General features: G+C 38.5%; 1 long non-coding RNA gene across 1 annotated transcript; it reads left to right on the top strand.

Annotated features, from left to right (window-relative positions):
• Nucleotides 1-5184: 5184 nt before the first annotated feature.
• LOC116198884 lies at nucleotides 5185-6879 on the top strand. Its single transcript, XR_004155412.1, has 2 exons — nucleotides 5185-6272; nucleotides 6354-6879. It is a non-coding gene; the product is annotated as an uncharacterized LOC116198884 (long non-coding RNA).
• Nucleotides 6880-13232: the final 6353 nt, after the last annotated feature.

Raw genomic sequence — 13232 nt, forward strand, 5'->3', positions numbered from 1 at the left:
AGGTGCTGTTTCAGCTGATTTTGTGAACCACCCGGTGTGGGTGACGAATTTAGTATTTGGGTGATCCAAGAGAGTGTTTCTCTTGAGTTTGGTGATCCAAGGGTTTACCCTTGATGAAAGACATTGTATAACCTTCATTCATAGTGGATCGTTGATTCGGAGTTGGTCCCGTGGTTTTTCCCCACATCGGGGTTTTCCACGTAAAATTATTGGTGTTCTTTTACTTTACTGCTTGTTGGTTGATTTGATTAGTTCCTATCTCGATTACACTAGAAGGGGAGGAAGATTAATCGCTGCGTTATTGTTTGGTTGAGTACATCCCTTCCCAACAAGTGGTATCAGAGCCTCGGGTTAGAGAAGTTTGAGTTTTTCGGTGTTTTCGAGATGGAGGAATCTACAGGATCTATGTTCAAGTTGAATGCAACCAACTACTCTATATGGAAGTCTCGGATGGAGGATCTTCTATTTTGCAGGGATTTGTACGATCCCATTGAAGGGGATTCCGCGAAACCCAAAGATAAGGATGACAAGGCTTGGGAACGCACAAATCGGAAGACTATTGGTTTGATTCGGCAGTGGATAGACAATAGTATTTATCATCATGTTGCTCAGGAGACAAATGCAAAAGTTTTGTGGGATAAATTGAAAAATCTCTATGCGAGGAAGACACCGCAAAATAAGGCATTCCTCGTGAAGAAGCTGGTTCATCTTCGTTTTCAGGATGGAGGTGATATGGCTGCGCACATGAGTAATTTCCATGATATTATTAACCAGTTGACGAACCTGGAGATAATATTACCCGATGAGTTACAGGCTTGTCTACTTTTAGGGACTCTACCGGATAATTGGGACACACTCGTGGTTGCATTAAGCAATTCTGCGCCAAACGGGAAGCTATCGTTGGCCACAGTGACAGATAGTTTATTTAATGAGGAGACTAGAAGGAAAGGCTCGGGGATTTCCATTCAGTCTGAAGCTTTGGTTACTGAACAACGGGGGAGAAGTCAAAGCAGAAATTTCTCTTCCAAGCATAGTAACTCACATGGCAAATCGAGGGGTAGATCAAAGTCGAAGACGAGGAAAGTGGTCACTTGCTATCACTGTGGAAAGGAGGGACACTACAAAAGGGAGTGTAGAGCTCTGAAGAAAAATCAGAATGGCAACGGTGAGAGCAAGAAGGAAGAAGGTACTACAGCAGTGGCATCTGATGGAGAGACCTACATCATTTGTGATGAAGCCTATGTGAATTTCACATGTCAGGACTCTACCTGGGTTGCAGATACAGGTGCCTCGTTTCATGTCACTCCTCATCGGGATTTCTTCTCATCTTACACTACCGGGGACTATGGTTATGTGAGAATGGGAAATGGACAGTCATGCAAGATTGTCGGTACTGGTGATGTCTGTCTAGGGACCGAGCTTGGCTGCAAGTTGCTTCTGAAGAAGGTGAGGCATGTTCCAGAAATTCGCCTTAACCTAATCTCGACGGGTCAGCTTGATGATGAAGGCTACAGTAACGAATTTAGTAATGGGAGATGGAAGCTCTCCAAGGGTTCGTTGATTGTGGCACGGGGTCAGAAGACCGACACTCTCTACAGGCTGCATGCCAAACACAATTCCGGTCAGGTTAATGTTGCTGAGGATTATCCTATCGAGCTATGGTATAGGAGACTTGGGCATATCAGCGAGAAAGGTATTCAAATTCTTGCTAGAAAGCAGTCTTTGCCCGTTAAAGGTATGCACTTGAGCACTTGTGATCACTGTTTAGCTGGTAAGCAGAGGAGAGTTTCTTTTGTTAGAAGTCGTCCCTCTAGATGCGATCATATACTTGACCTTGTGCATACTGATGTTTGTTTCATGTCGGATAGATCTCTTGGTGGTGCTCTCTATTTTGTGACCTTTATAGATGATCACACCAGGAAGGTTTGGGCTTACCTTATGAAAACTAAAGATCAGGTGACTGAGATTTTCAAGAACTTCCATGTAGCAGTGGAAAGAGAAACGGGCATGAAACTGAAATGTGTCAGAGCTGATAATGGTGGTAAGTATAGGGGTCCTTTCGAGAACTATTGCAAGACTCACGGTATCAAACTTGAGAAGACGGTATTGAAGACACCACAGCAGAACGGGCTTGCAGAGAGAATGAACCGCACAATTGTTGAGAGAGTTCGTTGTATGCTTTCTCAGGCGAAACTGTCTAAGCCTTTCTGGGGCGAGGCAATGAGGTCAGCGGTTGATCTTATTAATCTTACACCGTCAGTTGCACTTGATGGAGATGTACCCCAGCAGGTGTGGACCGGCAAGAAAGTATCATACAAGCATCTCAGAGTTTTCGGGTGCAGGACATCTGTTCACATTCCTCGAGATGAAAGATCAAAACTTGATGCCAAGGCAAAACAGTGCATCTTCTTGGGTTATGCACATGAAGAGTTCGGGTACAGGCTTTGGGACCCTGATAGCAAGAAGATCATCAGGAGCAGGGATGTTGTCTTCTTTGAGGACCAGACAATCGATGATTTGCAAAAGTTAGAGAAGGCCAAAGTAGGCAATCCTCACGAGATCTCTATTCCTGTACCGGTTGATGTAGAGCATCCAGTGGAAGAGGTACCTGGTGAGTATGAAGAAACCACGACTGGGGGTGAGATTCCTCAGGTAGATGATGATGTGACTACGGATGATACAGGCTCGCGGTTACAGTTAGAGCCTGCAGATCTACCTAGACAATCTGATAGAATAAGACGACCATCTACAAGATATCCGCCTCATGAGTATGTGCTACTGACTGACGGGGGAGAACCTGAGTGCTATGATGAAGCTGTGGCACATGAGCACAAGGTGCACTGGTTGAAGGCGATGAATGAGGAGATGAACTCCTTGTCTGAAAATCACACGTATGACCTAGTGAAGCTACCGCAAGGTAAGAGAGCATTGAAGAACAAATGGGTCTACAGGTTGAAGACAGAGAACTCGCGACCTCGATACAAAGCTCGGCTGGTAGTGAAAGGTTTCAACCAGAAGAAAGGAGTTGACTTCGAGGAGATCTTCTCGCCCGTTGTCAAGATGTCATCGATCCGAGTTGTTCTCGCACTGGCAGCTAGTCTGAACTTGGAGATCGAGCAGCTCGATGTAAAAACAGCTTTCCTGCATGGTGACTTGGAGGAAGAAATATATATGGAGCAGCCTGAAGGATTCCGAGTTAAAGGTAAGGAGCATTTGGTGTGCAGGCTGAGAAAGAGCTTGTATGGGCTTAAGCAAGCACCTCGGCAGTGGTACAAAAAGTTTGACTCTTTCATGTTGAGCCATGGCTACACACGGACAACTTCAGATCATTGTGTGTTCGTGAAACAATTCTCGGATGGTGATTTTATCATTTTACTGTTATATGTTGATGATATGTTGCTTGTCGGTCATGATATGAGCAAGATTGCAGAGTTGAAGAAAGAGCTCAGCAAGTCCTTTGCCATGAAGGATTTGGGACCGGCAAAGCAGATCCTTGGGATGCATATTTCTCGTGACAGATCAAGTGGAAAACTTTGGCTTTCTCAAGAGAAGTACATCGAGAAGATTTTGGATCGGTTCAACATGGGTAATGCTAAACCAGTTTCATCACCACTTGCTTCTCATTTCAAACTTAGCTCGAAGCAATGTCCTACAAGTGAGAAGAAGAAAGAAGAGATGAAGAAAGTTCCTTACTCATCAGCTGTATGAAGTTTGATGTATGCCATGGTCTGTACAAGACCAGATATCGCTCATTCTGTTGATGTGGTTAGTCGTTTTCTCTCCAATCCGGGGAAAGAGCATTGGAATGCAGTTAAGTGGATTCTGAGGTATCTCAGAGGAACATCCAAGGTGTGTTTACACTTTGGCACTGGTAAACCGGAGTTAGTGGGCTATACGGATGCGGATATGGCAGGAGATATTGATTCCCGGAAATCCACTTCGGGATACTTGATGACTTTTGCAGGGGGAGCTATCTCATGGCAGTCAAGGCTTCAAAAGTGCATCGCTTTGTCTACAACGAAAGCCGAATACATTGCGGTGACCGAAGGTTGCAAGGAGATGTTGTGGTTGCAAAAGTTTTTGCAGGAGTTGAGCTTGAAGCAAGAAAGGTATGTTCTACACTGTGATAGTCAAAGCGCAATTCATCTTTGCAAGAATCCCACTTTCCATTCGAGGTCGAAGCATATCGATATCAAGCTTCATTGGATTAGAGATGTGTTGGAGTCCAAGCTGGTGAAGCTAGACAAAGTGCACACCGATGAGAATGGAGCTGATATGATGACAAAACCTCTCGCTAGGGAGAAACTTCATGTTTGCCGAAGTATAGCCGGTATGCTTGAAGCCTCCAAATAGTCGGGAGGGGGAGTTTGTTGGGTATCCCTCCAATTTGGAGGAAGTTGGGCTCAAATTGTATTGGGCTTTTATCGGGTTTTAATAGGCCCAAGAACCCATTTTTGTTAGGGTTAATATTTCAGCAAACTAGCTGAGGAATAAATAGCAGCAGAACAGCTGCAGATCAGTGGACGTGCGGCAGCAGCAGACAGAAGCAGCAGATCAGCAGAAGCAGCAACAAAAGAACAGAACAAAATCGGATAAACAGGGGCAGCGCGCAGCTGGAGATCAAACCTCGATCGGGACATCAAACGAACTCCGATTGGGATGAAATTTTGACAGCAGCTTCACAACACGTGGGGCTAACTTCTGAACGGTCAGAATTTCTATTCGAGCTCTGTAGGTGCTGTTTCAGCTGATTTTGTGAACCACCCGGTGTGGGTGACGAATTTAGTATTTGGGTGATCCAAGAGAGTGTTTCTCTTGAGTTTGGTGATCCAAGGGTTTACCCTTGATGAAAGACATTGTATAACCTTCATTCATAGTGGATCGTTGATTCGGAGTTGGTCCCGTAGTTTTTCCCCACATCGTGGTTTTCCACCTAAAATTATTGGTGTTCTTTTACTTTACTGCTTGTTGGTTGATTTGATTAGTTCCTATCTCGATTACACTAGAAGGGGAGGAAGATTAATCGCTGCGTTATTGTTTGGTTGAGTACATCCCTTCCCAACAGATTCTTATCAAGATTCGGTCTCCGTTAATGCAAATTGGATTTTTGAAAGAGCCGATTATTTTTCAGATTTTCAATTTCGAAATATCCATTTCGAAAATTTCGATGAACGCCAAGTAATCAAATTTTGCAAATAAAATGCCGTACGAATAAATGAATTGAAAAAAAAACAAAACAATAAAAAACAAAAATAGGTGGCAGGATTGTCGAGCTCAACTCTCCAAGTGGGCCAACGCCCCTATGCCCCCTCTCGCTGTTCTTTCCTTCCCCTCTCTCTGTCTTTCTTCTTCTTTTTCTCTCTTCTTCTTATTCTTTTTTCCTTCTTATTCCCGACCCTGCAAACCTCATCCCGTGCCCATCCCTTGCCTCTGCTCCATCTCATCCACATGCAGACCAAAACATCATCTCCTTCCTTTTCTTCTGCTGCTCCTTTTCCTTCTTCAAGGCAACTAGCTCACACACACACACACGCTCTCTCTCAGTCTCGGCAGAACGACAGCGACAATTTCCTCTCTCATCCTCACCCTTCCTCTCTCTCTCTCTCTATCTCAGGCTCCCGAAAAAGCAGCAGCAGTTTCCTCTCTTCCCACGCTCAGCCTTCTCTGATTTTCCTCACCATCACAGACCTGCCTTTCCTTCCTTTTTCCATCATCGTCATCTCCTTCATTTTCATCACAACCTCCCTCTTCATTCCCTACCACAGAGAGTAGAAAAAAAACAAACCATCCTCTTGCCGATCTCTCCCTCTCTCTCTCTCTCGGCTCCACGACAGAAATTTACACGCACACACACAAAGCCCTTCCATCACAGCCATCCTCCTCCTTTTTCATCTTCTGCCACCATCACCAGCACCTTCACTGCCTTCCTCATTTTCCCGCCAGCTATCATCACCATCATCTCGTCTCTTCTGCTGCCTCTTCCTTTGCCTTGCTGCTTTATTTGCTGCTCTATTTGCTGCTCAGTTGCTGCTCTGTTTGCTGCTTTGTTGCCGCTTCCCCATTACTGAGCTTCTGCTGCTTCGTTGCAAGTCCCTTCGAGCTCCCCGAGCTTAGTGCTGCTGTGCTGGTTCGTTGCTTCCTGCTGCCACCCGCAGCTCACTGAGCTGCTGCTCGCTCCCAGCCCCCACCGAGCTGAGCAGCTGCTAGGCTGCTGCCCTTACTCCTCAAGACACAGAGCTGTTGCCGTTCCCTTCTCGAGCCGTCGCCGAGTTGTTGTCCCTCTTCTTTTCCTCTCCTTTGCAGGTTATTATCGCTACTGTGCTGCTGGCCCTCACTCGTTTCCTGTTTTGCAGGTTGTTGTAGCTCTTTTCCAGCTCCTGGAGTCATCGCTGGCACTACCCGCTGCTATGCTGCCCTCCTACTCTCCTTCCTACTGCTGTTGCTGCCTCTCTCGAGACCCTAGGCTGCTGCCACTGCTCCTCTGCCGCTTCTGGTTTGCAGCTATCCCGTTCCGAGGCTACTGAGTTGCTGTCCTTCGGCCTCGAGCTCCTCGAGCTACTCTGCTAGCCGCTGCTATCGTGCCGTCCTTCCTCGACCTCTCGAGGTTACCATGCCACTGCCTGCTCCTTCCTCGAACTCCTAAGCTGTTGTCATGCCTTTGCTGCCACTGCAGTGCCCTTTGGGCAGCCCACAACAAGCTCATTTCAAGTAGTTTTCGAAGCCGCACGGAGCTCCTCTCGACACTAGCTCGAGAGATGTTCAATCCTGAACCTAGTGGCATGTTTAGGGCTCTAACTTTCGCTTGATCTGTCGATTGCGTGGATGACATCATTATATGAATGTTTTAACAGAAAATAGCACAAATCGGTTTAGTGATTAAACTTGGGTTCTTAAAATCTGGATGTGCAATATAAACTGACTCCGCCATGAATTGGACTTTAAATGAATCGGGATTAAAATGAATTGATTGAAATGAGAACAAACTGACACGAATTAGATTCGACTCTAAGGATTAAAATCCCCTAAAAGAATTCAAATCGGCCTAATTAATCATTTAAGCATAAAATTGGTAAATAAAATGATGATGTGATATTGTATGCTCATGTTCGAGCGTTTTGGATTGCTTAATGCATTTTTAATTAAAACCTCACACAAATTGGGTAAATTGCACTGGTGGTTCAAAATATTTTACAAATGTTTCATGATGATCTAAAAAGTTTTTTTCGCTACATGATGGTACAAAATGTTTCAAAGTTGTTTCATGATGATACAAACCGTCAACTCGAGCTTGACGCCGTTAAGCCGACGCTGACGTGGCTACTACGTGTCACCTCCTTGCTGACGTGGCTGAAAAATTTTAAATAATTCTAAAAATTTTAAAACTTTTAAAACTTTTAAAAATAATTTTAAATTTTAAAAACTTTTAAAAATAATTTTAAACTTTTAATTTAAAATTAAAATTAAAATTTTAAAATAAATTTAATATTAAATTTAAAATAATTTTAATTTTAAATTTTAAATTTTTATAAAATTATTTAAAATTATTTTTAAAAATAAAAAAAATTTAAAAAATTAAAATTTTTTAAAAATAATTTTAAAAATTTCAAAATTTTAAAATAATTTTTTATTTTTTTTCTAAATTTTTACTCTTTTTTGTTTTTTTTTATTATTTTTATATTTTTTTTAAAAAAAAATTAAATTTAAAATTTTTTAAAAATAATTTTAAAATTTTCAAAATTTTAAAATATTTTTTTATTTTTTTTCAATTTTTTTTTATTTTTTTGTATTTTTTAATTATTTTTTGTATTCTTTTGGACTTTTTAAAATTTTATTTTGTCTTAAATGACGTGGCGCACTAAGATTGGTTCAACGTAACAAAAGTAACACATAGGATGCGCCACGTCAACAAAATATTAACGGCGTCAGGGCCAATTGACGATTTGTACCATCATGAAACAATTTTGAAATATTTTGTACCATTATGTAGCGAAAAAAACTTTTTGGACAATCATGAAACATTTGTAAAATATTTTGGACCACCAGTACAATTTTCCCAATCGGACTAATGACGTAAAGTCGGTTTAAAATCGGATTTTAATTATCGCGAAGTCAGGTCCAAACCCGTAGAACATGATGAACACACGGGTCCAACGCCCATTTATGCAAAACACGCAACCCGACGTGACATCGAAAATCGAGAGGAGGTTCGTGTGCCTTGACTAGAGTTCGGCTTGATCTTCCCCGGTCACAGGCCAAGGCGGCCCGCGTTGCATTGATTGCATTTTAAAACCGTCTTCAAGCGCCCGAGCATCAAGCCAGGAACAAGAACGTGCATAAAATCGAAAACATCGGCCATCGGTGATTCACTACATGGCTTGAGTGCGACATGGAAAATCGAACTCAGGAAGACCCGATTTGACTTATTCTCGGCCCATTGGACTGCTTGAGTCTTATTGGCCCTTACTCATGTTCGACCTCATCCGATTTGCGAATTAGCTTATCGGGCCCCACGTGGGTCGAGATCCACGCAGAATCCCATGAGTCTATTCGGGCTGGTCCTCGGCCTTCAACAGGCCCAAGCCCATGAACCATGAATGTCCACATGATTTCACAAAACACGGTGAAAACGAGAGATTGGGACTAAGCGTGTATTAGTTTCGGGCCCCATCTATTTCGAGATGCATTTAATAAAATGGGGAGACATTGAACAGATACCTCGACTTTTCGAAATCCTCATTTGTATTTACATAAGGGCCCTAGGCTTAATGCATACGAATCCAAAGTGAATAGAGAATCGAAATCGAAGTGGATAACGAATCCATACGAGACGGGCCGAACCCATTATGCCCCATGGGCCACTCCATGAGTGATGACAAATTGGATTGGACCAAGTCCACCAAAGCCCCATGAGCCATTCACAAAGCGAGGATGAAGTAAATTGGGACAAGCCCATTAAGCCCCATGGGCCATTCGCAAGTGAGAACAAAACGAATCAAGCCAAGCTCATCCGCCCTATAGCCCTCATCTCATGTAGCTTCATAGCCCATTTCCATTTCGATCCTTTCAGATTTTGTAATTAAAACTTAAATCGTGATAAATATGCGAAACCCAAATCCATGTGATAATTCAACTAAAATGAGGCAAACTCCAGATAAGCTAAAGTACCGAAAGGGTGTGCAAGGATTTGCCCCGCATGTAACAAGAACCCCTTGAATTCGGAAGCATGGATTTCGCAGACCATTTGCCTTAGCAACGAAATGTGTCTCTTACCCCTAAACTTGAGCAACTCACCGCCATTGACTTTCGGGACATAAACAAGTAGTGACAATTCTTTTTCACGCGCTCATCTTTACGCCGATCATCGAAAAGGTGCATACTCCCAAGCCGTGTGACATGGCATGCAAGGGGACCCGACGATAAGAAATTCGGGTCTGCACACACAAGATATAATACTAGTATATATGTAAAATTGACTCATATGATAATAAATGATCCATCATTAATGGAACAAAATTATTAAAATAATCTTTTACAAGGATACAACTATAAATCTAATTTATATCATAAGATTAAAATTATTATAATATATCAAATTATGATAATATAAAAAATTTTAAATATTTGAAGTAAATTACATCATTAATTTTATATTTAAAAAATATATAATTGAGTTTGTGTATATATGATAAATCTGTCTAATATATGTATGATAAATATAAATGTAATTACAGACTGATTGAGAGATGTGAGTTATATATTTGTTAAATCATTTAAAATTAGTCTCATTTTATTAATTGATTATTTTGAAATTAATCATCAACCATATTTTATTGTTAAGAAGTAAATAAGTTTTCGAAAAATTAGAATAATTTTATAAGAAATGTTATACAAATGTGCTAAAGCGAACATATACAATGCATGTATAGAATTTTCAAAACAATTGTGATCATATAAGAACATTCTTAAAATGTTATCCAGTAAGAAATGCACATATTTCATTATTTATATAAATATATTGTTATTTTCAAATTTATAGATATGATTTCATTAATGTTTTACATTTAAAATTTGTTTAACATTCTTAATGAATCTTTTCTTTGTTTTTGCAATATTTCAGCTACTAGTGGATTTATACTTGCATTCCATGTGAAAAGTTTCTCGATTAAGTGGTAAAACGAATTAATTATAAAATGTTATATATAAAAAATAAATTTTATCCAAAAATATTTAATTTATTATATAACATCATTAATAATCTTACTTATTGATTTAAAGATACCAAATCAATAAATAAGAACCAGTTAATATAGTTAATTTATATTGATAATTTTTTATTTAAATATAACATAATTGATAATATTAGAAATTATAAATAATTAATTCAAAATTTTCCCAGAAATAAGTCAATTTTCCTTTACAAAATTAAGGTTAATATAAGAAGTGAAACTATAATCTTTTAATATTGCACATTTCCAAACTATTATACGTTGGTTAGAATTTTGAAGTCGTTAATTGAAACAAAAGAAAGAAAAATATTTCATTTCTAATGTTTAATCAAAAAGAAAATTGTAATAAATATTCATTTTAAGTACATTAGTAATTTAATATTCTTGTTGTATTACACATATAATAAAATTTAAAATACGCAAAAATAAAATGTGAGCAATGATTAATTGATATAGAAAGCCTTAGCTGAATGCAAGATTAAATTCTTGATGATTAAGAGTAAAAAGAGTGAACACTGTTAAAGGAAAATTATCTGAAAAAAATGAATAATTATTCCTAATCTTCTTTATCTGTAAATCACATATGTTTTTTAATTTCTTCTCAATTTTCATTTGGAATAAAAACATTTGAAACATTTTTTTCTTTTTGACCACAACATTTATTTTTGTATAAATGGGACATAACATTTATTAATATTTTAATGAGGCCTTTACAATATTTTGAATTATTTCTTTCTCAAAAGTTAAACATAAAACCTGTAAATTCTAGAAAATTAGAGCAATTATATATACACACATAAAGAGCAAATTTACGAGATTGAAAAAAGAAAGACAATGGTAGATTGGCCGGTGGTGGTTCATGGAAGGGCATGACCGCTCCTTGCAAGGTCGCGGTGGGTGGTGTTTGCAGCCAAAGGCCCTTATCGCTCAATTTCCTACTTCCTATGAAAATATGACCAAGAGTACGAATAAAAAATTAGAAAGAAAACGATAAAAGACAATTAAATAATATCTCCAAATATAGAGGGAAACCTATGTTACCCTTAAAAAAAGAGAGTAAAATCTACGAAGAACAATGGATAAAGAATTACTTGAGAATCATACGTAAATATTCTTCTCTATTAAAGACCCATAAAAATCTATAAATTATAAGAGAATAGATATTTTATAAGAGACGACATACCGTTTGAAATATAAGAACATGACCATTGAGATTTTCCGGCAACATTGACAATCTTTTGGGACTTCTTAATGAAACTATCAAGGAGAAAAGTTTTAGAGGTAGAAAAGAGTTCAAATGATTTTTCATATGTTTATTTGGAAATTGAAAGATATATATAGCAAAAACAAATGCAACTTTTTAAATAGTCACAACCTTTTAACAATTACATCTTTTCACCGGAAAATTATTTCATTAAGTATGAAATAATATTTGATGATTAAATTATCTATACAGATTTAACTAATAAATTTATGTTCTTATTTAATTATAGCTTTCTCTGTATTTTTTTGATCGGATCATTATATTCTTTTTATTACACTAAAGAAGATATAATTTTCAAATAAAAAATTAAGTATCATATGAATTTCATTTAGCCTTGGGGATGCAAGGATCTATTGAAATATTATTTGAAAAGTTGGTTTCCTTGTATTATTTGAATGTAGGGAAATGTACCAAAATGTACAATTATTTCAAGAATTAATTTAGTTTTGTTACTTATGTAAATGAACAGATCCGTACAATCATTATTTAAGTAAGGGCAAAATGGAAAGAATAGCAGGAGAAACACCTCATATATATATTTGCCATTGAAAGCGTGAAAGGGTCGAACAGATAAAGACTGGATGAAATCACTAGGCAACGATCATATGATACAATAAAATTTTGAAATTATAAATCAATATGAAAAAGGTCAAATGTACCTGTAATAAGGACTAACTCAATTGAAATGGACGTGAGAGAAACAAATATAAAAGATCAATGATAAAGAGAAAGAACTTGAATATAAACATTGTGAAAGTATGCGACCGAAAAAAATGAATTACAAGGGTGCAATGAAAATTCACGAAGGTATATGGATATTTTTTGAATAGTAAAATTTGGAGAAACACCTTATATTTTTAAATATAGTATAGGTATAGTTAAAAGTGTTGCCCTGAAATAATCAATCTATAAGTGTATATGCACAAACTTAATACAATGTAATAAATAGTAGAATAACTCTAAATCTATATACAGTTAGAATTAAATTTTTAATGCATATAAATTAGTAAACGTTTAGTAATTTTAATATATAAGCACCTTCTTGGGGAGGTGGGAGACCTGAGCACGGAGTTGTGTGTTCATAGAAAGGGGTCTATAGAGATTGTCCCCGGGCCGAGCATCAAGCCGCATGGCAAATTCATTTTTGAACATTATGATCACACACCTGAAGGCAGGTGACCCACGGCGTGATTTTTAGACATCCGTCCTGACTTAAAAATTCTTGTCAGTCCGTGTACTTGGGACCTTTTTTTATTTTCACCTAAGGTTAAGGGGACAAGATATTGAATTTTAGAATTAACTTGATCTTTGAACCAAAGAACTAAAATCTGGGGCTTTCTTACAGATGGACGATCAGCGTAGGATGCTCAACCGAGGGACAAATGATCAGCGAAGGACGTTTAGGGAGGGGACGAACGGTCAACGAATGGTAAGCGGAGGACGATGAGTGGCCATGGATGAGGAAGGACGATCTTTGGCTCTACCACGGAGGACTGTTTATAGGATGAATGCAATAAGGTTACAGAGGCCTGAGGTGCTTTTGTAATTTTGTTAATCAGAGATTATTAAAAAGGAAAATTTACTTAAAATGGCTGGTAATTTATTCGTTTTGTCAAATATATTATATATTTTTTTTGTCAAATCTATCACATATTTACTATTTGCATCAAATTTATCCCGGTGTTATCTTTTCCGTTGACACCTAACGGCCGTGCTGACGTGGCGCCTACGTGGCAAGTGTG

This window comes from Punica granatum, chromosome 3 (assembly GCF_007655135.1).
Source record: "Punica granatum isolate Tunisia-2019 chromosome 3, ASM765513v2, whole genome shotgun sequence".
NCBI lineage: Eukaryota > Viridiplantae > Streptophyta > Magnoliopsida > Myrtales > Lythraceae > Punica > Punica granatum.